The sequence below is a fragment of the Uranotaenia lowii genome, chromosome 3, assembly GCF_029784155.1.
Source record: "Uranotaenia lowii strain MFRU-FL chromosome 3, ASM2978415v1, whole genome shotgun sequence".
In the NCBI taxonomy this organism is placed as follows: domain Eukaryota; kingdom Metazoa; phylum Arthropoda; class Insecta; order Diptera; family Culicidae; genus Uranotaenia; species Uranotaenia lowii.
Genome location: NC_073693.1, coordinates 330,929,826 through 330,953,592, shown reverse-complemented (window position 1 = coordinate 330,953,592; position 23,767 = coordinate 330,929,826). Strand labels below are relative to the sequence as shown.

At 29.7% G+C, this 23,767-nt stretch overlaps 1 protein-coding gene across 1 annotated transcript in view; it reads right to left on the bottom strand.

The window, feature by feature from the left end:
* LOC129757632 (neuropeptide CCHamide-2 receptor-like) overlaps positions 1-23,767 on the bottom strand; it is a 143,163-nt gene that overhangs the window by 96,226 nt on the left and 23,170 nt on the right. The window lies entirely within an intron of this gene.

Below are 23,767 nucleotides of genomic sequence, written 5' to 3'. Positions count from 1 at the left end.
ACTTTATAGGATTTTCACTTTTCAGATTTTGTTGAATTGCACTTTAGATTTCACTGTTTTCCTCCATCTATTCCGACCGATTCATCTCAACGATTATCCCGTCGCGACTTGACAGTTGACAAATCATCCAAATTTCATAAATCAGTAGAGATTCCAACCAATTAATTAACGACTCAATGGGAAAAAACAGCGAAATTCAAGACCAACAATGCAATTCTCTCGGTACCACAGGGATCATGTAAAATATCAAATTTGTTGTCAAAAGAAATGAAGATCAATTCGCATGCATTTTTCTTTATTGAATCTTACCCATTTCATCACCCACGCATATCTGGCGGCAATCAGCATGCAATGAAAGCCACAGACCGTTTACCATGCACAATTCCTGACACTTTCCGAATATTGATCCACCGTCTAATAATCAGGTTCCGATTGCCACGTGAGATTTCACGACCAATTATCTCCAAGCATGCAAGATGGCGCAAATTCCAAACGGTAGACTGGAACAGCGATGGCGACCCGCTCAGCAACTCGGCGATCAACCAACGCCCTGGAATTTGGCGCCGTATTCCTCCTTTGTTCCCGAACAATTGAACTCGGATCAATCCGAAAAACGTGGTTAACTGGAACACGACACGATCCGGCTTCCAAGGACCAACTTTATGTTCGCGCACATAAAGGCGATTCCGGGTTTGGTCGTGGTCCAGAACTTTAATTTTCATGCAGGTTGATTATTTTCCGGATTGGGGACACTCGCGAGTGTGATATGTTCACTTATGAAGAACAACTTGTACTTTTTGAGTTCAAACACACTTTTTATTCCGGGGTATAAAGTAAACTAGTTTTTATTTCGGTAAACACGCGGCGGTGGTTGAATCGGAACTACTTTATTCTACTATCTTCTACTCAGTAGAACCTAGCTACCTAGCACTTATTGTTTCAGAAGGCCTTTTCGTGAGTGCCTTCTTATCTACCTAAGTAGACAATAGGGTCTACTCTGATCACGAAGAGTACAACGAGACCAGTAGTAGTGGACTAGGGTGGCTACAATAATTTGGCTTTAACAGTCATTTTTGTCACTTTTGTCATTTTTGTAATTTTTGTAATTTTTGTCATTTTTGTCATTTTTGTCATTTTTGTCATTTTTGTCATTTTTGTCATTTTTGTCATTTTTGTCATTTTTGTCATTTTTGTCATTTTTGTCATTTTTGTCATTTTTGTCATTTTTGTCATTTTTGTCATTTTTGTCATTTTTGTCATTTTTGTCATTTTTGTCATTTTTGTCATTTTTGTCATTTTTGTCATTTTTGTCATTTTTGTCATTTTTGTCATTTTTGTCATTTTTGTCATTTTTGTCATTTTTGTCATTTTTGTCATTTTTGTCATTTTTGTCATTTTTGTCATTTTTGTTATTTTTGTCATTTTTGTCATTTTTGTCATTTTTGTCATTTTTGTCATTTTTGTCATTTTTGTCATTTTTGTCATTTTTGTCATTTTTGTCACTTTTGTCATTTTTGTCATTTTTGTCATTTTTGTCATTTTTGTCATTTTTGTCATTTTTGTCATTTCTGTCATTTTTGTCATTTTTGTCATTTTTGTCATTTTTGTCATTTTTGTCATTTTTGTCATTTTTGTCATTTTTGTCATTTTTGTCATTTTTGTCATTTTTGTCATTTTTGTCATTTTTGTCATTTTTGTCATTTTTGTCATTTTTGTCATTTTTGTCATTTTTGTCATTTTTGTCATTTTTGTCATTTTTGTCATTTTTGTCATTTTTGTCATTTTTGTCATTTTTGTCATTTTTGTCATTTTTGTCATTTTTGTCATTTTTGTCATTTTTGTCATTTTTGTCATTTTTGTCATTTTTGTCATTTTTGTCATTTTTGTCATTTTTGTCATTTTTGTCATTTTTGTCATTTTTGTCATTTTTGTCATTTTTGTCATTTTTGTCATTTTTGTCATTTTTGTCATTTTTGTCATTTTTGTCATTTTTGTCATTTTTGTCATTTTTGTCATTTTTGTCATTTTTGTCATTTTTGTCATTTTTGTCATTTTTGTCATTTTTGTCATTTTTGTCATTTTTGTCATTTTTGTCATTTTTGTCATTTTTGTCATTTTTGTCATTTTTGTCATTTTTGTCATTTTTGTCATTTTTGTCATTTTTGTCATTTTTGTCATTTTTGTCATTTTTGTCATTTTTGTCATTTTTGTCATTTTTGTCATTTTTGTCATTTTTGTCATTTTTGTCATTTTTGTCATTTTTGTCATTTTTGTCATTTTTGTCATTTTTGTCATTTTTGTCATTTTTGTCATTTTTGTCATTTTTGTCATTTTTGTCATTTTTGTCATTTTTGTCATTTTTGTCATTTTTGTCATTTTTGTCATTTTTGTCATTTTTGTCATTTTTGTCATTTTTGTCATTTTTGTCATTTTTGTCATTTTTGTCATTTTTGTCATTTTTGTCATTTTTGTCATTTTTGTCATTTTTGTCATTTTTGTCATTTTTGTCATTTTTGTCATTTTTGTCATTTTTGTCATTTTTGTCATTTTTGTCATTTTTGTCATTTTTGTCATTTTTGTCATTTTTGTCATTTTTGTCATTTTTGTCATTTTTGTCATTTTTGTCATTTTTGTCATTTTTGTCATTTTTGTCATTTTTGTCATTTTTGTCATTTTTGTCATTTTTGTCATTTTTGTCATTTTTGTCATTTTTGTCATTTTTGTCATTTTTGTCATTTTTGTCATTTTTGTCATTTTTGTCATTTTTGTCATTTTTGTCATTTTTGTCATTTTTGTCATTTTTGTCATTTTTGTCATTTTTGTCATTTTTGTCATTTTTGACATTTTTTCATTTTTGCAGTGTTGCCAAGAATTTAAATGATTTTCAAACTTGTTTGACCTTTACAAAAATGTATTGAAAAAGTAGTGATTTTAGGAAAAATACAATAACTCGAAAATCCAAAATGCATTCATTACAATAGACAATTCCAAATGCAAGCTTCAACTTGCCAAACGGCTAAAATTGCATCTCATTGAAAAATACCACGAGCGGCGGCCCATTGCGTAATACACAAATGATGTATAGATACGAATTCACCGGCACAACTACCGAGATTTAATTAAATTTGATAATCGCATAAATGGAATGCAATGTGAAGGTGAAGGTTGGCTAAATTTAGCATCTGAATGAATTTGGTTGTTGATGGGCTCATTCACTGTTCTTCTAGTAATCAAAATTGCACGGTCTTTTCTCGGTACTCCCTGTTCATTCATTACAGAGCTGCTATCAATTTGCATGAGGCTAAAATTCAGTGCTAGACTCCGAATATTTGCTAAAACCCACGCTGCTTACCAAATGAAGATAAAATGTTCGTAAAGTTTGCGATTAAAAAAAAGAAAAATTCTTCGAAATTTTTGCTTTCTTAAAACCAACTACCGAAAGCTGCCCTGCAGCCTTTATTCAATCTCAAAATGGATACCCGTAAAATGAGCTTGGCTCCCGGGTTTCGTTTCAGTGAAATGGTTTCCAATTGATGTGTTAAGCTGAACACAAATCATAAATTATTCCGAACCAAATTCCCCGAAAAATCCTCATAAATCAATACACAGCGTCAGCTATCGCCCAATATTTCCCAGTTTCCATTCCATCGGGTGTTATTAGACACCTCACGGCGCGGAGCCTCATTCATCCATCGCCGTTCGAAAATTTTCGGCCATAATCGAAATATCATGTAAATTTCAAAGTTAAACTACACAGGCACAAATGTCGAGCCCAGTTTCAGGCGGAACTTTTATTTACACGAAATCGGACAGACGTGGCTGTACCAAAGCTCGACGAAACACTCTCTGGAGCCACTTCCACTGAAAAGTACCCAAGCTAGCAAGCCATTAAAAACTCAAAAAATGCAACAATAGGAACAGGCACCCTACAATGGATGGAAGCATTTTTCACAACTCCATTCCGACGAACTTTGTTGATGAAAAACACTTTTTATCCAGTTTAGCGGCCAGCCGCTGCTTTGTGTCGCACGGGCAAAATGCCACAATGAAATCGAAAACGTGTTTGTATAAATTGGCAGCTTTGAGAAGATAGAGACAGAGGGAGCAGAAAAAAAATCGAACTGAAACTGTTTATTTTCCGTCGTGATCCCGTCGATTGAGGAGTGGGAGCAGCACTTCATTTGGATGCAGAGCGCAAAAGGATTGATAAATAGGTTAAAATGTGCTCCGAATGTGCTTTTTTTCCTCCATTGGAAAGGTTCGATTTCGAGCCTATCGAGAAGATTTATGTTCGCCTTCCCTACAAGTTAGGAATAACTGATGGGTACTGTATTAACTGTTTTGTTTTACAAGGGCATTAACATTTTTTCTTCCAAAACGGATCTATGGAAATTTCTTAAAGTGCGCAAGGAGCGAATCTTTCGTTATTCAGTATTTTTGTAGAGTGATGGATGGCATTGGAATTTGAATAATCAAATTTAAGTGCCTTGACAACAATGTTAACTAATCCTTTGGATTATACCGTAATATTCTGAGTGCATTAGTTCAGAGAATGTTCCGGAAGAAAACATAAGTTACAAAACAAAACTTAAGAAGTTAAAGAGTTGAGAACCCATAGCTCAGTTTGTAGAACATTAGCTTACTATTTATGTAGTTTTTTCACAACCAAAAATTTAATTATTATTTTATTTTAATAAATTCAAAAAACTTTCTACAAAAAAATATATTTAAGTAAAAGGACCAATTGCATTCATAAAATAATTTATTGAACATTCAATAATCAAAGAATAAACAGTGTAACTTTTTAATTGGTAAAGGAAATATTAATTTTTTGACAGCCCTTTTATGAGAAGACAATCTCTTCTCAGCGCTGAATGTTCCGTTGCAATTGGGTTGTTTAAAAAAAAGTTAAAGATGATGTGTATGAGACACGACAATCATTAGCCAGGTTTCTTTCAATATCAATATCAATATTTTCTAGACTTAATCTCCGAAACCCTCAAGAATAAAAACAAAATATTTAAAAAATTAAAAATGATTGTTAAAATAGAAATAAAAAATATATAAAATGATAAAGCCGATGAAAGTATAAAATACTTGAAAATTTTTTTGAAAAATAACTCAAAAATCACAAACGTCCAACAATAAAGAAGAAAACAATACAAAAATAACAAACAAAAACTGACAAAAATGTCAAAACGACAATCATTCTTCATTCTTTACTTTCTTTGTTATTCGACAAATAGCTAGCCGTTTGGGATTTTTGTCATTTTAGAACTTTTCTGTAGAATTTTTTTTTTTCGTTTTTGTCATTTAATATTTTCGTAATTGCTTCTTTCCCTTCAAGACCATCAAATTGCATTGGAGGGGGGCTCCCATACAAATTCATCGTAAAATTTAACATACCGCGAACAATTTTCAGATGATTTTTATGAAAATAGTTTCAGAAGCATAATTTGTCAGAAGAAGTTGATATGTTAAACAGAATCACCTCAACCGATTTTTAAACGGGAAAGAAAGAATAGAAAATTTATAAAAAAACACGACAGGGCCCTTACAATTTTTAAATGATTTTCATGAAATTTGGTTCATATGCAATTTTTGACATAATAAGATCATTGATTCAACTCAAAAGCATCAACCTAAGTAGGCTCTTATGCAAAATCACCGTGAAATTCGACATAACAAGAACAATTTTTAAGCGATTTTGATTAAATTTTGTACACATCCATGAATGACGTGAAATTTGGTATCCAAGAGTTTTTCGAGCCAAGGTTTATTTGTATAACGGTTTGGAGGCCCTTCGTTTTCGAAAAAAAAGAAACTTTCATACAAAACGAACTTAAATTTTCATGAAAAGGGATTCGAAAGCATGATTTGAAAAAAAGTTGAGATAATATGAATACTAAACTCTAACGCTCCTAAAATGAGAGGCTCTCCTCTCAGACAAAATTTATATAGAAAATGAGAGAACTACATCTTTCATGTTAATTCTGAACCTTTTGGTACACACGCAAGTTTTTTTAATATGGTGTGATAATTTATTTTACAAAATGGCTCATATCACTTTTAAAAGCGGGGGCTTCAACACAAAATCAACGTGTAATATGAGATTTCTCGAAAAATTACTGATCAATTTTGATTAAATTTGATACTCATCAATGTTTTGACACTTAAAAAAGATTGATTTGATATTTCCACTTTTGTAACGGAGGGAGGTCCCATACAAATTTTTATTCATAGAAATAGAAGCGTAAAAACGAGGTCAAAACGACGTGAAGTTCCGTACCCGAGAGTTTTTTGGGCCTAAGATGGTTTGTATAATAGTTTGAAATCTTCCTTACTTTGAGGAGCGGGAACCTCGTACAAAATCTGTATAAAACTTTTGCACTTCTGATATGGTGGGAAGTTTTGACGATTTATTTCACTACTAAAGAAAAACAACAAAAAAGTTTTAGTACAATTGGACGACTAATTGTATTGAAACAGAACTTGAGGAAAGGAAGGCTTTCATACATAATCAATGTGAAATACAAGTCAACTTCAATAAATTTGAATTGTAGTTTATTTAAATTCCCACACAATCAGGGTTTTGCACAACAAGGTTAATTTACTGAAAAACTCACCATACTAAAAATTTTGGTGGCGGTCTCTTAAAAAATTAATATGAAATTCGATACAATTTAAAAAAAAATTCGAGAATTTTTCGTCAAATTAGAAACACGTACAAATTTTGACATAACGAGATGGTATATTTATTTAATAAACCCTAAACCAATTTTGGAGGGAAGATGCATGAAAAAATCAATATAAATTACAACAAAACCAAATATACTTAACTAATACTGTCCACAGTCGTTTTCTCCATACAATCTAGCGGACAAAATAGAAACACTTATTCGAGAAATATGTACTAACACGACTAAGTCAGGGATGCCAATTTTAATAATTAAAATAAAATTATTCCTATTCTTGCACCATGAAGATTTTAGAAACTCAAATAAATAAAATGGTAAAAAAATGTTTGAAGAAAATATGTTCATGCTTTGCAGACATTTACGCACAAAATGTGAATCTGTGCAATGAATTGTTTTTGAATAATTTTTTGCTTGTGACGATATTTCATTTTCGAATCAAATGATTTTGAATTTAATAGCCTTAGATAAAAAAAATGGCTCAACTTTGCATGGAATTTTAGCAAACCAACAGTTAAAGAGAATAAACTTTATTTTTTTTGTTTGTATTATACCCAATACGTATAACAACTTTCTCTATACTAAATGACGGATGAGTTATTTTAATTGAACTCAAGTTAGTTACACTTAGACAAAAATCCCTATTGTGGACCGTAGTAAATGATTATTAAAAAGGTATGTGTTGGTTAAGGGCAGCAAAAAATGGTTATGAAAAAAAATGTACTGAGAATTGGTAAGAAAAAAATATTGAAAAATATGCACTGATGCATATAAATGTAACTAATAATATTTTTTTAAGCAATTTAGCCGTTATTTCGTTTTACATTGATGATTTTCAACCAAAATCATGGTGTTGCATTTATTTTGTGCTAGGTTTTCCTTGTTAGAATTTGGAAATTTCTAAACAAATAGGCTAATCATCATCAAAATATGAGGTTTGTTAGACCACTTATCAAAACTACATCATAAAAAAAATTATACACTGCTTGTATCCAACATTTAGAGATGATGGTAATTTTTTCAAAAGTTTTCAAGTAAGGTCAAGCGCAACGAACATTCTGTTAATTTCCATGAATTTATTATTAGGTTTTACTAAACTTGAACGTGGATTTGAGAAACTTCAGACTTATGACTTATGTCTTTCGAATAACTTGAAAAAGTGTGTAGTAATGAAACAAACTTGAGCTTGAAAATTCCGAAAGCTTGGTTTTTTTTTGTCATTTTTGTCATTTTTGTCATTTTTGTCATTTTTGTCATTTTTGTCATTTTTGTCATTTTTGTCATTTTTGTCATTTTTGTCATTTTTGTCATTTTTGTCATTTTTGTCATTTTTGTCATTTTTGTCATTTTTGTCATTTTTGTCATTTTTGTCATTTTTGTCATTTTTGTCATTTTTGTCATTTTTGTCATTTTTGTCATTTTTGTCATTTTTGTCATTTTTGTCATTTTTGTCATTTTTGTCATTTTTGTAATTATTGTAATTTTTGTCATTTTTGTAATTTTTGTCATTTTTGTCATTTTTGTAATTTTTGTCATTTTTGTCATTTTTGTCATTTTTGTCATTTTTGTCATTTTTGTCATTTTTGTCATTTTTGTCATTTTTGCCATTTTTGTCATTTTTGTCATTTTTGTCATTTTTGTCATTTTTGTCATTTTTGTCATTTTTGTCATTTTTGTTATTTTTGTCATTTTTGTCATTTTTGTCATTTTTGTCATTTTTGTCATTTTTGTCATTTTTGTCATTTTTGTCATTTTTGTCATTTTTGTCATTTTTGTCATTTTTGTCATTTTTGTCATTTTTGTCATTTTTGTCATTTTTGTCATTTTTGTCATTTTTGTCATTTTTGTCATTTTTGTCATTTTTGTCATTTTTGTCATTTTTGTCATTTTTGTCATTTTTGTCATTTTTGTCATTTTTGTCATTTTTGTCATTTTTGTCATTTTTGTCATTTTTGTCGTTTTTGTCATTTTTGTCAATTTTGTCATTTTTGTCATTTTTGTCATTTTTGTCATTTTTGTCATTTTTGTCATTTTTGTCATTTTTGTCATTTTTGTCATTTTTGTCATTTTTGTCATTTTTGCCTTTTTTATCATTATTGTCTTTTTTGTCATTGACAAAAATGACAAAAATGACAAAAATGACAAAAATGACAAAAATGACAAAAATGACAAAAATGACAAAAATGACAAAAATGACAAAAATGACAAAAATGACAAAAATGACAAAAATGACAAAAATGACAAAAATGACAAAAATGACAAAAATGACAAAAATGACAAAAATGACAAAAATGACAAAAATGACAAAAATGACAAAAATGACAAAAATGACAAAAATGACAAAAATGACAAAAATGACAAAAATGACAAAAATGACAAAAATGACAAAAATGACAAAAATGACAAAAATGACAAAAATGACAAAAATGACAAAAATGACAAAAATGACAAAAATGACAAAAATGACAAAAATGACAAAAATGACAAAAATGACAAAAATGACAAAAATGACAAAAATGACAAAAATGACAAAAATGACAAAAATGACAAAAATGACAAAAATGACAAAAATGACAAAAATGACAAAAATGACAAAAATGACAAAAATGACAAAAATGACAAAAATGACAAAAATTACAAAAATGACAAAAATGACAAAAATGACAAAAAAGACAAAAATGCCAAAATGACAAAAATGACAAAAATGACAAAAATGACAAAAATGACAAAAATGACAAAAATGACAAAAATGACAAAAATGACAAAAATGACAAAAATGACAAAAATGACAAAAATGACAAAAATGACAAAAATGACAAAAATGACAAAAATGACAAAAATGACAAAAATGACAAAAAATGACAAAAATGACAAAAATGACAAAAATGACAAAAATGACAAAAATGACAAAAATGACAAAAATGACAAAAATGACGAAAATGACGAAAATGACAAAAATGACAAAAATGACAAAAATGACAAAAATGACAAAAATGACAAAAATGACAAAAATGACCAAAATAACAAAAATGACAAAAATGACAAAAATGACAAAAATGACAAAAATGACAAAAATGACAAAAATGACAAAAATGACAAAAATGACAAAAATGACAAAAATGACAAAAATGACAAAAATGACAAAAATGACAAAAATGACAAAAATGACAAAAATGACAAAAATGACAAAAATGACAAAAATGACAAAAATGACAAAAATGACAAAAATGACAAAAATGACAAAAATGACAAAAATGACAAAAATGACAAAAATGACAAAAATGACAAAAATGACAAAAATGACAAAAATGACAAAAATGACAAAAATGACAAAAATGACAAAAATGACAAAAATGACAAAAATGACAAAAATGACAAAAATGACAAAAATGACAAAAATGACAAAAATGACAAAACTGACAAAAATGACAAAAATGACAAAAATGACAAAAATGACAAAAATGACAAAAATGACAAAAATGACAAAAATGACAAAAATGACAAAAATGACAAAAATGACAAAAATGACAAAAATGACAAAAATGACAAAAATGACAAAAATGACAAAAATGACAAAAATGACAAAAATGACAAAAATGACAAAAATGACAAAAATGACAAAAATGACAAAAATGACAAAAATGACAAAAATGACAAAAATGACAAAAATGACAAAAATGACAAAAATGACAAAAATGACAAAAATGACAAAAATGACAAAAATGACAAAAATGACAAAAATGACAAAAATGACAAAAATGACAAAAATCACAAAAATGACAAAAATGACAAAAATGACAAAAATGACAAAAATGACAAAAATGACAAAAATGACAAAAATGACAAAAATGACAAAAATAACAAAAATGACAAAAATGACAAAAATGACAAAAATGACAAAAATGACAAAAATGACAAAAATGACAAAAATGACAAAAATGACAAAAATGACAAAAATGACAAAAATGACAAAAATGACAAAAATGACAAAAATGACAAAAATGACAAAAATGACAAAAATGACAAAAATGACAAAAATGACAAAAATGACAAAAATGACAAAAATGACAAAAATGACAAAAATGACAAAAATGACAAAAATGACAAAAATGACAAAAATGACAAAAATGACAAAAATGACAAAAATGACAAAAATGACAAAAATGACAAAAATGACAAAAATGACAAAAATGACAAAAATGACAAAAATGACAAAAATGACAAAAATGACAAAAATGACAAAAATGACAAAAATGACAAAAATGACAAAAATGACAAAAATGACAAAAATGACAAAAATGACAAAAATGACAAAAATGACAAAAATGACAAAAATGACAAAAATGACAAAAATGACAAAAATGACAAAAATGACAAAAATGACAAAAATGACAAAAATGACAAAAATGACAAAAATGACAAAAATGACAAAAATGACAAAAATGACAAAAATGACAAAAATGACAAAAATGACAAAAATGACAAAAATGACAAAAATGACAAAAATGACAAAAATGACAAAAATGACAAAAATGACAAAAATGACAAAAATGACAAAAATGACAAAAATGACAAAAATGACAAAAATGACAAAAATGACAAAAATGACAAAAATGACAAAAATGACAAAAATGACAAAAATGACAAAAATGACAAAAATGACAAAAATGACAAAAATGACAAAAATGACAAAAATGACAAAAATGACAAAAATGACAAAAATGACAAAAATGACAAAAATGACAAAAATGACAAAAATGACAAAAATGACAAAAATGACAAAAATGACAAAAATGACAAAAATGACAAAAATGACAAAAATGACAAAAATGACAAAAATGACAAAAATGACAAAAATGACAAAAATGACAAAAATGACAAAAATGACAAAAATGACAAAAATGACAAAAATGACAAAAATGACAAAAATGACAAAAATGACAAAAATGACAAAAATGACAAAAATGACAAAAATGACAAAAATGACAAAAATGACAAAAATGACAAAAATGACAAAAATGACAAAAATGACAAAAATGACAAAAATGACAAAAATGACAAAAATGACAAAAATGACAAAAATGACAAAAATGACAAAAATGACAAAAATGACAAAAATGACAAAAATGACAAAAATGACAAAAATGACAAAAATGACAAAAATGACAAAAATGACAAAAATGACAAAAATGACAAAAATGACAAAAATGACAAAAATGACAAAAATGACAAAAATGACAAAAATGACAAAAATGACAAAAATGACAAAAATGACAAAAATGACAAAAATGACAAAAATGACAAAAATGACAAAAATGACAAAAATGACAAAAATGACAAAAATGACAAAAATGACAAAAATGACAAAAATGACAAAAATGACAAAAATGACAAAAATGACAAAAATGACGAATAAGACAAAAATGACAAAAAAGACAAAAATGACAAAAAAAAACAAAAATAACAAATATGACAAAAATGAAAAAAATTTAAATAAAATTACAAAAATGTCAAAAATGACAAAAATGACAAGAATTACAAAAATTAGAAAAATTTTAAAATGATATTTTCGTTAAACAAAAAATTCAAAAATAATAAAAACGACAAAAATGACAAAAATTACAGCAAATTTAAAAAATTACAAAAGTAACAAAAATTACAAAAATTACAAAAACTACAAAAATAATAAAAATTACAAAAATTACAAAAATTATAAAAATTTAAAAAAATACGAAAATTACAAAAATAACAAAAATTTAAAAAAAAATTAAAAACGACAAAAATAAAAAAAATGACAAAAATTAAAGAAATTATAAAAATAACAAGAATTGCAAGAATTGAAAAAAAATACTAAAACTCCAAAAATGACAAAAATTACCAAAACTCCAAAAATGACAAAAATTTTAAAAATAACAAAAATGACAAAAATTGCAAAAATTACAAAAATTACAAAAATTTCAAAAATCACAAAAATTACAAAAATAATAAAAATAACAAAAATTATAAAAATTATAAAAATGACATAAATGCCAAAAACAACAGAAATTACGAGAATTACGAAAATCACAAAAATTACAAGAATAGAAAAAATTACAAAATATACAAAAATTGCAAAAATTACAAAGATTACAAAAATTACAAAAATTATAAAAATTACAAAAATGACAAAAATTGCAAACATTTTAAAAATGAGAAAAATTACAAAAGTTACGAAAATTAAACAAATTACAAAATTGACAAAAATTACAAAAATGACAAAAAAATACAAAAATCACAAAATTTTCAAAAATGGCAAAAAATGACAAAAATTACAAAAGTAACAAAAATAGCAAATATTACAAGAATTACAAAAAATCACAAAAATAACAAAAATGACAAAAATTATTAAAATTACAAAAATTACAAAAAATACAAAAATGACATAAATGACAAAAGTTACAAAAATTACAAAAATAACAAAAAAATACAAATATTTTTAAAATTATAAAAATTACAAACATTACTTAATTGACACAAATTACAAAAATTACAAAAATTTCAAAAATTACAAAAATGACAAAATGACAAAAAGGACAAAAATTACAAAAATTACAAAGATTACTTAAACTACTAAAATTATCAAAATGACAAAAAATTGTTCTAAAATGACACAAAAATTTATGAAAAACAGTTTTTTTTTTCTTCTCATTAGTAGAATATCTTAAAATCCCATTCACGCTTGAGACTCAAGCTACCCCTTCCCATGGTCAGTTCTTGCTGAAATTTGGCATGACCTTATGGTAGACTAATGATCAATTTTAGCTTGGAGTGAGTGAGAATTATCATGTTTGATTCTCCCTATACTAAGATTGATACACTGAAGTTCGATACATTATTCAAAAATGCTAACTTTACTGTTATAGGAAGGTAACCTAACTATAACTGTTTCATTTTCAACGGATTTTTATAGATAAATACTTAAACCTCTGTCATGGATTGACAGTAAGGCCTCGAGTCTAAAACTGTCGACGAAACAAAATTTTCTTTAAGAAAAATGCGTGTTTTATCATTCATTCTATCATATTGTCACTAATATCAAACAATACTGTTGATCATACGTCAAAATGAATTCTGATGATCGATAACAAACTTGTTCACCTTCAGTATGCAAAAAATGAATTTAAGGTTAATGTTATGCAGTCCAAAATATTTAAATCCAAGAACAAGTACTTTTTTTTATTTTTCCTAAATTTCATTTTTCGAGTATAACTCAAATACTGTTCTACTAAAGCTTTTTGAATATCATTTTCGGATTGAGCGCCCGATTTCACACTTAAAGTGATCTTGAACGTCAAATACTGTAAACTTCTTTAAACATTAAGTGTAAACCAACTCGAACAGAATCAACCTTAAAGTAGCTAATCGATCCATCTTCCCCACCTGTCTCTGCAGTGAAAACTCCGATTAACGTGTTTCTCAACTAAACCACCCTCAGTAGAGCCTCAATTAGCACCATACTAGCTAGGGTTTTGTAGGTAGGTACCAACATTTTATGCAACTCATCAACTATTCAAATTCATAAGCCAACGCCGAAGGATGAAACATGTTTCGACAACTGAAACACTTTCCCGTTCCCTTGCTTTGGTCCTTCCCCAGACTTCGAACCCAGCTCGATGCTAAATGAGAAATATGTACAATACATTCACTTCGTCCGAACAAGAGTCGCGTCTCGGTTTGTTTTCCCACTTTTTTTTTCGAAAAATACAGCTTCATTGTGGCAGTTGCAACATTTTCGTGGAAATTGTAATGAGTTGTGGGTATGGTGATAGTCAGAGATGGATTTTCGGAACAACAATCACTCCGGGAACACAGGGATAAAGGACTTTTGCCGAAAGCTCCAAACTCTCGGTTGCAGTTTTCTGGTTTTCCAAATAAATACATTTCATATTTATTTATATTCGTTCAGTTGCCGCCAGTGTTCTTTCCAAGGATGTTCTGGCGAATGTATGAATTTATTTGGTTACTTAGAAATGGATGGCACATTGTTCACGGAATCGGCAGAACTGATTCTTGTATTATTTTTCACGTTCCTGTTAATATGGATAACAGTCATCAATAACTGTAGAAAGTGACTATTTTAATTGCACAGTATTTAGTTGACAGTAAGATGGACTTTCAGCGTTAATAGATTTTCTGTCTCTTTTCTGACTCTAATAAAGAAGCTCGAGTCTTACTCGGAGATTAGAACATTTACCAGAATAGAACTTCACGAGTCGGACTAGTGTTTCGAAATGAACGCTATTAAAGCAAACCACGAGTCTGACTCGTTGTGCCAGACTTTTATTATCTATATATATAAAAATGAATGTTTGTCTGTCTGTCTGTTCCCTATAGACTCGGAAACTACTGAACCGATCATCGTCAAAACTGGCATCTGAGGGTTTTTGAGGCCGGGGATGGTTTCTGTAATAGTCAAGACTCCGTCCGACTTAAGGAAGGAGAGGCTTCCATACAAAATTTGTAGTTTTTCGAAACAAATTAAAGTCATGACATCCATTTTCTTGAGATTTTTTTTTCCTTTGGGCGGTTTGTTTTTCGTCTCTATGGTCGAGGCGTCGCAAAAGGAAAGTAACCCAGGCATAGCATACATAGCATCAGTAGGAATATTTTGGCGCGTATTTCTCAACCTGGGGTTTGTTTTTCGTCTCTATGGGCGAGCAAACGTCGTCGCAAGAGGATAGTTACCAAAGCACACTGTTCATTGATTGCTGGAAAATTTAACAATAAGGCGCCTGTTTCTCAAACACGTGGGGCGATATGCAACCTAGATGTGTTTTTTTCTTGCTTATTTGATTTGTACACAGCACGTGGTAATAAATGACGCCTATATGTGACACGGATTGGTATTTTATCAATCGGATCAAAACCAATTGAAAGATTTGCAAAAATACTTCCATATTTAGTTCGTGTTAATGTAGGTAGCATTCGACTTTTCATTCAAGGAACATTAGAACATGTTCAAACGTTCAACTTTTTCTGTTTAAAAAAAATAAAAATTATGTTTTCTTCTAGAAATTGTTACTTCGGCCCAAAAACACAACTGAAACGAATTAAGAAATGAAAATGGGAGCTTTTTATTTTAAATAATTCTGAAAAAACCATCGTACTTTTTGCTTACATACCAATTCAAGTACGTACTTAACATGAAAAGTGTTTTTGTGTTACATTGCTGCATAAAAGAGACTTTTGAACCGCTTCGTTTTTGAAAAGCGAGACTTTAGAACTGATATTCCACCGGACGCAAAATTTTTAAGAGAAATTTTTAGTTTACCCTTAAAGTGTTAAAAACAATATTCCCTTCTGTCAACTCAACGGTGGGGCAAGGGCAAACGTCGAACTTTTAAGAAATTCATCTTCAAAATGATTCAATATGTTGGAAAGACCAGAAGGGGTATTTCGAATGTTGAAACTGCAGCGGATATTGAAAATTCTTAAATGTCTTTGTAAATGAAGGTCATTCCCTTTGAACAGCATTCGTTAAAAGTGGAGTAAAAAACATAAATTTATATTGCAGGAATACTGCAGATGAAACTTGATAGAACAAATAACAGGAATTCGTATTAAATCCATTTTAAAGCCATTACTCTGACGCATCTGTAAATAAGCTTTGCATTGACACTTGCCCCAATGGACAAATGTAAACTTAGAAATTTGGTTTTAAATACATTTTTGAATATTTGACTTTCAAAGAAAAAATTAAAAAAAAACGCTGAGAACTTATTTAGTGATGCAACTGATATTTTTTAAAATATTTATATGTTTACCGTAGTAAAGAGCTTTTGAAAGAAGGGACCGTATTTAAAAAGGTTTTTTGGGTACAGAGTACAAATTTCAGATCTTGAAAAACGAGTTTAGAGATCAAGTTTCAGTAAATAATATATACCATCTTTGAATTGCTATTCAGAACTGCAGCTGTAGCTCTCATTTCAAAGTTGTTGGTTCTGAAGTATGATGAGGTTTGATTTAAAAAAATGCTCTCTAAAATCTAAATTTTAATAAATTTTTACAAATTACATTTATTTCCGGAAGGTGTAGCAAAGCACAACGGGTCAGCTAGTTACTTATAAAAATCAACGAGCCAGACTCGTAAAAAGATTTTAAATACTGACACTTTACTTGGCGTCATTTAAGATTTTAAAACAAAAATATATAAAAAACGTTAAGTGAGCACCTAAGTAGATTTTAAGTTTTTTAATTTCAGTTTTTAATTTTTTGGTTTTTAAGGTTGAGGATTTTTGACCTAACGGAATACCACGAGTCTGACTCGTGATCGAAATTCGTAACCTAAGCGAACATCATAACTCAGACTCGTGGGTTCAAAATTCATTAACCAAATTCACGAGCCAGGCTCGTGATCCTTCTTAAAATCCATAAAAGTTTGATAAGTTCTCAAGTGTTCTGGTAAACCAAAATTAAACACAAAAATGATTATTTCCAACATTTGAAAAGTTCTAACCACAAAATAGACGCTATCACTTAACCGAACTCTTTCCACTGAAGATTCCAAACAATCATACCAGTCTAATCCCCATACAATAAATTTTCCCGGAAAAGTTTTAACTAGCTACCACTTGAATTACAAAAACGTTCCGCAGCATCCACAACAGCACAACTGATACTGATGGATGTGAGTTGTTATTGTTATTTGTTGTTGTTGTTGCGGTAGGACCATAAACCTGGATTCATCCGGCCGACAAAACTACGATGCTCAATAACGACGAACTTGTAGAATGATGGAAAATTTAAAACCTTTCAAAACCAATTACCTATTGACTGCTAAACTAACATAAAGTCGGGCTTCTAGACAGACAGACCAGGAATAGAACCATTAGCATTAGCAGTAGCGCAAACATCGACGAAACCACAAATGGCAACACATTTATCTATAAACGGATGGATGGATGAATCGGAGATTGAATTGAGTTGCTGCAACCGGAGTGGAGTTTCCGTTGCCCGGTGCCAGATCACTTTCCGAAAACGCCAGAACCCCATCATCAGAGACCGCCAGCTCGTTTGTTTGTTTTAAGAGAAGGAATGAAATGGGCACCCCGTAATAACCCTTCCGTATATTGAGATGTTAAAAACGTTTGCCTCCCCAACCCCCAATCAAGATGATGCATGCTGGAATGTGCGCGAAATTGTGGTACTTCGCGGCTCCGAAGACAGGCGAGCAGTTGATGCCAATGCCAGAATAAAATGCTCGCGGAATTTTATGGCAAACTGGGAAAGATTTCGCAGTCGAAAACGATGACCCTGACCTTTCCAAGCCATTCGTAAAATTTATTCTGAATACAAAAAAAAACACTCGATTTGCTTCCGGAAGCTATGATAGTCTTTACAATAAGATAGAAATAAACTTTCTTTCTGTTAGTGTTCGGTCTTCAAGTGGAGTGGTCGTCTTTTTGTGTGCTACGACTGGCCTTGAGTAGCTCTGCTACTGATAAATTTTGCTATTGTTTTACACAATAGCTTATATCTAGTTGGAAGTTGTGTGTGATAATGGGATCCAAAATGGAAGATGCGCGAACCAACTCGCTCAGAATATATTTTGGTCCGGGGAAATCTGAACCCTCAGTGTTTGAAATCTTTAATTTCATTAAACTTAAAATGAAATTAGTTAGTGAAAATTTATTAGCAATGTATAAAGAACCGAAAGAGCATAGTGTATATTTAAAATATAACAGTGAAAATCTTCTAAAAGAGACTTTGAAACGGTTGCCATCTTCGATGGAGTTCGATTACAGCGAGAAAAGTTCAACCATCGTAACCTTATCTGAAGTGTGTTCAAATACGTAAGAATTTTTAACTTACCACCAGAGATAGATGATAGAGAGATATCGGATGTTTTTGCGAAATTCGGTGGTATACAACGAATGGTAAGGGAAAAATACGGAACGGAAACTGGATTCCCAATCTGGACAGGTGTGCGTGGAATCCATATGGAAATAAGTTGTGAAATTCCTGCGACAGTGCACGTGCGAAATTTTCAAGCCCGCGTGTTTTATGAGGGGCTTGTAAATAAGTGTTTTGTTTGTGGGAGCAAAGAACATATTAAAGCGAACTGTCCTAAGCGTATCGCAGTTGGGAAAAGGTTAAGTCATCAGGTTCTAAGCTATAGTGACATTGTTGCTGGACCGAGTCGCTGTTTAGCGACGGCTACTGACGAGGACAATTCTGGGAACATCGTTCAAGGTGAAGCATTGGAAGTCTAATCAGGAGGTTCGTGCAATCAGAACAAGGGAGAGGTAGCTGAAGAGACAGGAAACGAGTCTAGCAGTGCCGGAAAAGAAATAGAACATCGGTCGAAACCTTCGGAAACAGCAATCGATCCAGAGCGTGAGAGAAGCGACTCAGAAACTGAGGAGATGGATTCTGCATCTTTGAGAAAACAGACGGAGCGAACGAAACGCGGACGGAAAGAAATAAAGAAAAATAACAGGAATGGATCCGAAACATCAACGGAATCAGATTCGGGACTAGTGATAATTCCATCTTCTCCTAGTTTCTTGGAAGCTCAGAGTGCATTCACTCGCGCTCGATCAAAATCGAAACAACAAAGGCAGCACTGATAATCTATCTTTCTTAGCTAAGTAATCAGGAGCTATGTTAAGTAGATAAATCAGAAAAGTTCATTCGGAATACCAAAATCTTAATAAATGGCCGAAGAGGAATAATGGATGGTTTAAAAGGTTAAATAAAACAAAACTTATAAATTGTTGAATCGAAAACGGTAACAGAAAAGTTAGGACTGTCCAGAAAACTTTGTATAATACAGATAAGGCATTAGTTTATTTCCGAAAAATGGTAAATGTATCATGAACACAACCGTAGATGTAATAATTTGTTCAATAAAAAAAAATTAAAAAAAAAAACACATGATTTGCTTCCGGAAGCTATGATAGTCTTTACAATAAGATAGAAATAAACATTCTTTTCGTAAATAATAATAACTACAGACAAATCAGGGAAGCAAATCGAACAGAACTGATAATGATTACCAGAGATGCCAATGTACCAGATTTTTCAGGATTTGCCTGATTTTCGAATAACCTGCCTGATAACCTGATAAGCCTCGTTTTTTCCCTGATTTTTGAAAATAAGCCTGATTTTGCCGGATTTTTTGGTTTTAACATAAAATTTATACAGATCCATTCAAAATTCAATAGAAATTCAGTGCTTGCTCGTCGTCACTTTAACCTTGAACTCAATTACTTTACACTCTATTGAATTCAAATCTTCTATCAATGTTTTATAGCTAGTTTTAGAAGATTTTGGCACCCTGAACTCGAAATTTTTTAAAGTTTTTTTTTTGATATCGCATCCAGTTTTACTTCCAGTTTTACATTTTAACATTAAAGTCAAAATAACTTGCGGAATTCGGGGAAGTTGATTATTGCGTAAAATCTTAAATTTTTTAAATCCTGTTTAATTCTACAGTTTTGCCGAAAAAGTGCACAAATGTTTTAATGAATTTTATCTACTTTCAAAAGTTATTTTGAAAACCAGAGCTGGTAGAAAAAAATAATACAATTGTGTATTTTTTTTTCCTAGCTATATTTACCAGCTATTTAAATTGCGTCTCCAAATTAATACAAAACTATTTTCAAATTTTTGGCATCTCGGGAAAATTTTAATTTTGTTGCTTTGTATTATCGCACCTTTATTCGAGTCAATTTGACATTTCTAAAATATATGTTACTTTATTTGTAACAGTACTTCAAATAAATTAAAATTAATTCAATTTACAATATTTACAAATATAATTGAAACCAATATTCACCACCCTTATTTTCTTCATACAATGAGAAGGCGACACCATCAGCAACCTCTAGCGGACAAAATGGAAGCACTAATTCGAGAAATTCGTCTAAATTGTGAATAGCGTGTATTCCGGACTCGACTTGATCAGGGATGCCAGTTATAATATATAAAAATCTTAATTTCTATTCTTGCACCATAAAAATTTTAGGGAATCAACAAACAAGCAAAAAGAGGTTTAAGAAAATGTTTCCATTCCATACTTGTAAATATTTCTGAACAAAGTATGGAGCGGAGTTATTACTATCAATTAACTACCTTATTTGATTTTTTCAAAAGATAGATTTGGATCGGCATAAAGTGTTTTTAAAGAAAAAGATTTTAAATTTCAATCGGTCAGAATAGACAAAACTGCTTAACTGTTTATAAAATTTTGCTAGTTAAGGAAAACAAATTATATAAGTTTTTTTATTAGATAACGGGTTTCGCTTTTCAATTTGACAAAAAATGGTTTTTTCGGACGATTCGTATTAAAAGATGGTATTGGTATTTAAAAATTTTCAAACAAATTTTTTTTTATTATCAAACTATGAAGTTTGTTAGATCATTTATCAAATCCAAATCTTAGGTCAAAGGATATTATATCGAGCTTTTATCCATCAATGACATGACAAAATCTCTTTTCAAATGTTTATAATTAATGAATTGATTAAAAAAAAAATCGTTAAAAATAGTTTCCGAAGTGCCAGTGCTCCAAAAAATACAAAAGGCTAACAATTAATATCCATGTACTCTGAAAATGGACTTGGATTGATTGATGCCTAAGAGACTTGTGACATATCTTTAAGTTTCCAAAAAACATGAAAGAAGTGTAGGCTAGTGGTGCGAATTTTGAGTTCATTTCTCAAGTGAGCGGAATTTAATTATTTTTCAGCGTACGTAAACTAAACAAAAATTGATGAAAATATGTTCGGACGGCATTCCTGATCAGCATTTTGACAGCTTCAGATTAGCATTTTGGAAGGGCACAAATTGATTTTTTCCATTTATTGAGACAAATGTGTGAAACAGAATTTCGATATTCTTTTGGTTTACCTATCATTTATTTGTGCACGTGAACTTAAAACAAAAATTTAAACAAATGAAAAACCAAAGCTGAAATTTTTTTATAGAAACGACTATTTTGAATAAAACAATATTTCAGCACATTTACCCAAAATTAACACGAAAATTGAGTGCGTGAGTGAGTGAGTTTTTTTTTCTTTTTTTTTAATAATCATGTAATTTTTTATTAGCAAGAAAGAAAAATTTTGTTCCCGCCATGGAATGTGACGAAATTAAATAAAAATTCATCTCAGGTTCCGAAAGGCATGTGTGTTGATTTTGAAATGAAATAAGTTTTAATATTCCTTAAATTTCTACTGTAGCAAAACAAGTGATAATCAAAAACACAAAACACTATTTACATACAGTACCGCTCATAATTGTATAGAAATTGGGAGCAGGCACACTGTCACTTCGGCTTTGAACTTCCATAAATTTTTACTGGTTGTAGAATGTAAAATATGATTTTCCAATGGAAACATTAGTCGAAAATTCTATAGAAATTGATAAAACTTTTCAAAAACTTCAGACATGCTCACTTTATTTTTCAACAATCACCCTGCAAAACTTCAGTAAAAAGCGTAACGTAGTTTCTGAGATATTGCAGTTGGAATGGTAAAAGTCCGTTGGATTTTCGTAGAATAACTATTTAGACTTTAGAAAGCTCAAATTTTGTGATATAATAGTGAGATTGATGATCTATCTTCCGCAGACAATTTGATCAAAAAATATTATCAGAATTAAAAAGTTATGGAAGTTCAAAGTCGAGGTGATAGTGCGCCTGCTTCCAATTTATAAACAATTATGAACGGTACTGTATAACAAGGAATAATTAATAATTAATCATTTTTGAATTTCCATTTTGTATAACTTTATCTATATTTAATTATCGTCTCTTAACTATTTTTTTTTAATTTTTATTAAACTTCCATTAATTTTCATTTGCCGTTTTGTATGACATATTGTAGGTTACGGATCGTTGTTAAAAACTCGAAATGAAGACAGAGATAAAATAAATTTTATGGAATTCGATTTAAAGAAACTAAAAGGCGCAAATGTTTTATTAAGAATATGTAGTTTGTTTGTTTACTCGTTAAGTGCTGGCGAAATTTTAAGAATTGTAAGAATTTGCGCTGTTAATAGTTTATATTTCATTTTTGTCATATTTTTGTGTCATTTTGTGTAATTTTTAACTTGACACGAATGCCAAAGCGTTGGTAGAGTGACACAAATAAACAAAAAAAAATTTGTGTAATTTTCGTGTCATTTTGTGCAATTTTGTGTTGTTTCTTGTTATTCTTTTGTCATTCTTGTGTCATTTTTGTGTCATTTTTGTGTCATTTTTGTATCATTCTTGTGTCATTTTTGTGTTATTTTTTTGTTATTTTTTTGTCATTTTTGTGTCGTTTTTGTGCCATCTTTGTGTCATTTTTGTGTCATTTTAAAGGTCTTTTTGTGATATTTTTTTGTCATTCTTGTGAATTTTTTGTGTAATTTTCATATCATTTCTGCATCATTTTTGTGTTAATTTTGTTTCATATTAATGTCGTTTTTGTGTCATTTTTAAGCCATTTTTGTGTCATCTTTGTGTCATTTTTGTGTTATTTTTGTGTTATGTTTGTGTCATTTTTTGTTGTTTTGTGTCATTTTTGTGTCATTTTTGTGCCATTTTTGTGTCATTTCTGAGTCATTATTGTGTCAATTTCGTGTCATTGTTTAATCATTTTTGTGCCAATTTTGGGTCATTTTTGTGTCATTTTTGTGTCATTTTTGTTATTTTTGTGTCATTATTGTTTCATTTTTGTATCATTTTCGTGTCATTTTCGTGTCATTTTTGTGTTATTTTTATGCCATTTGTGTGTTTTTTTTTCTGACGTTCTTGTGTCATTTTTAAGTTATATTTGGGTCTATTTTTTCATTTTTGTGTCATTTTGGGGTTATTTTTGGGTCATTTTTATGTCATTTTTGTGTGATTTTACTAACATGTTTGTGTCATTTTTGTCTTTTTTGTCATTTGTGTCATTTTTGTCTTTTTTGTCATTTTCGTCATTTTGTGTAATTTTCGTGTCATTTTGTGCAATTTTGTGTAATTTCTTGTAATTCTTTTGTCATTCTTGTGTCATTTTTGTGTCATTTTTGTATCATTCTTGTGTCATTTTTGTGTTATTTTT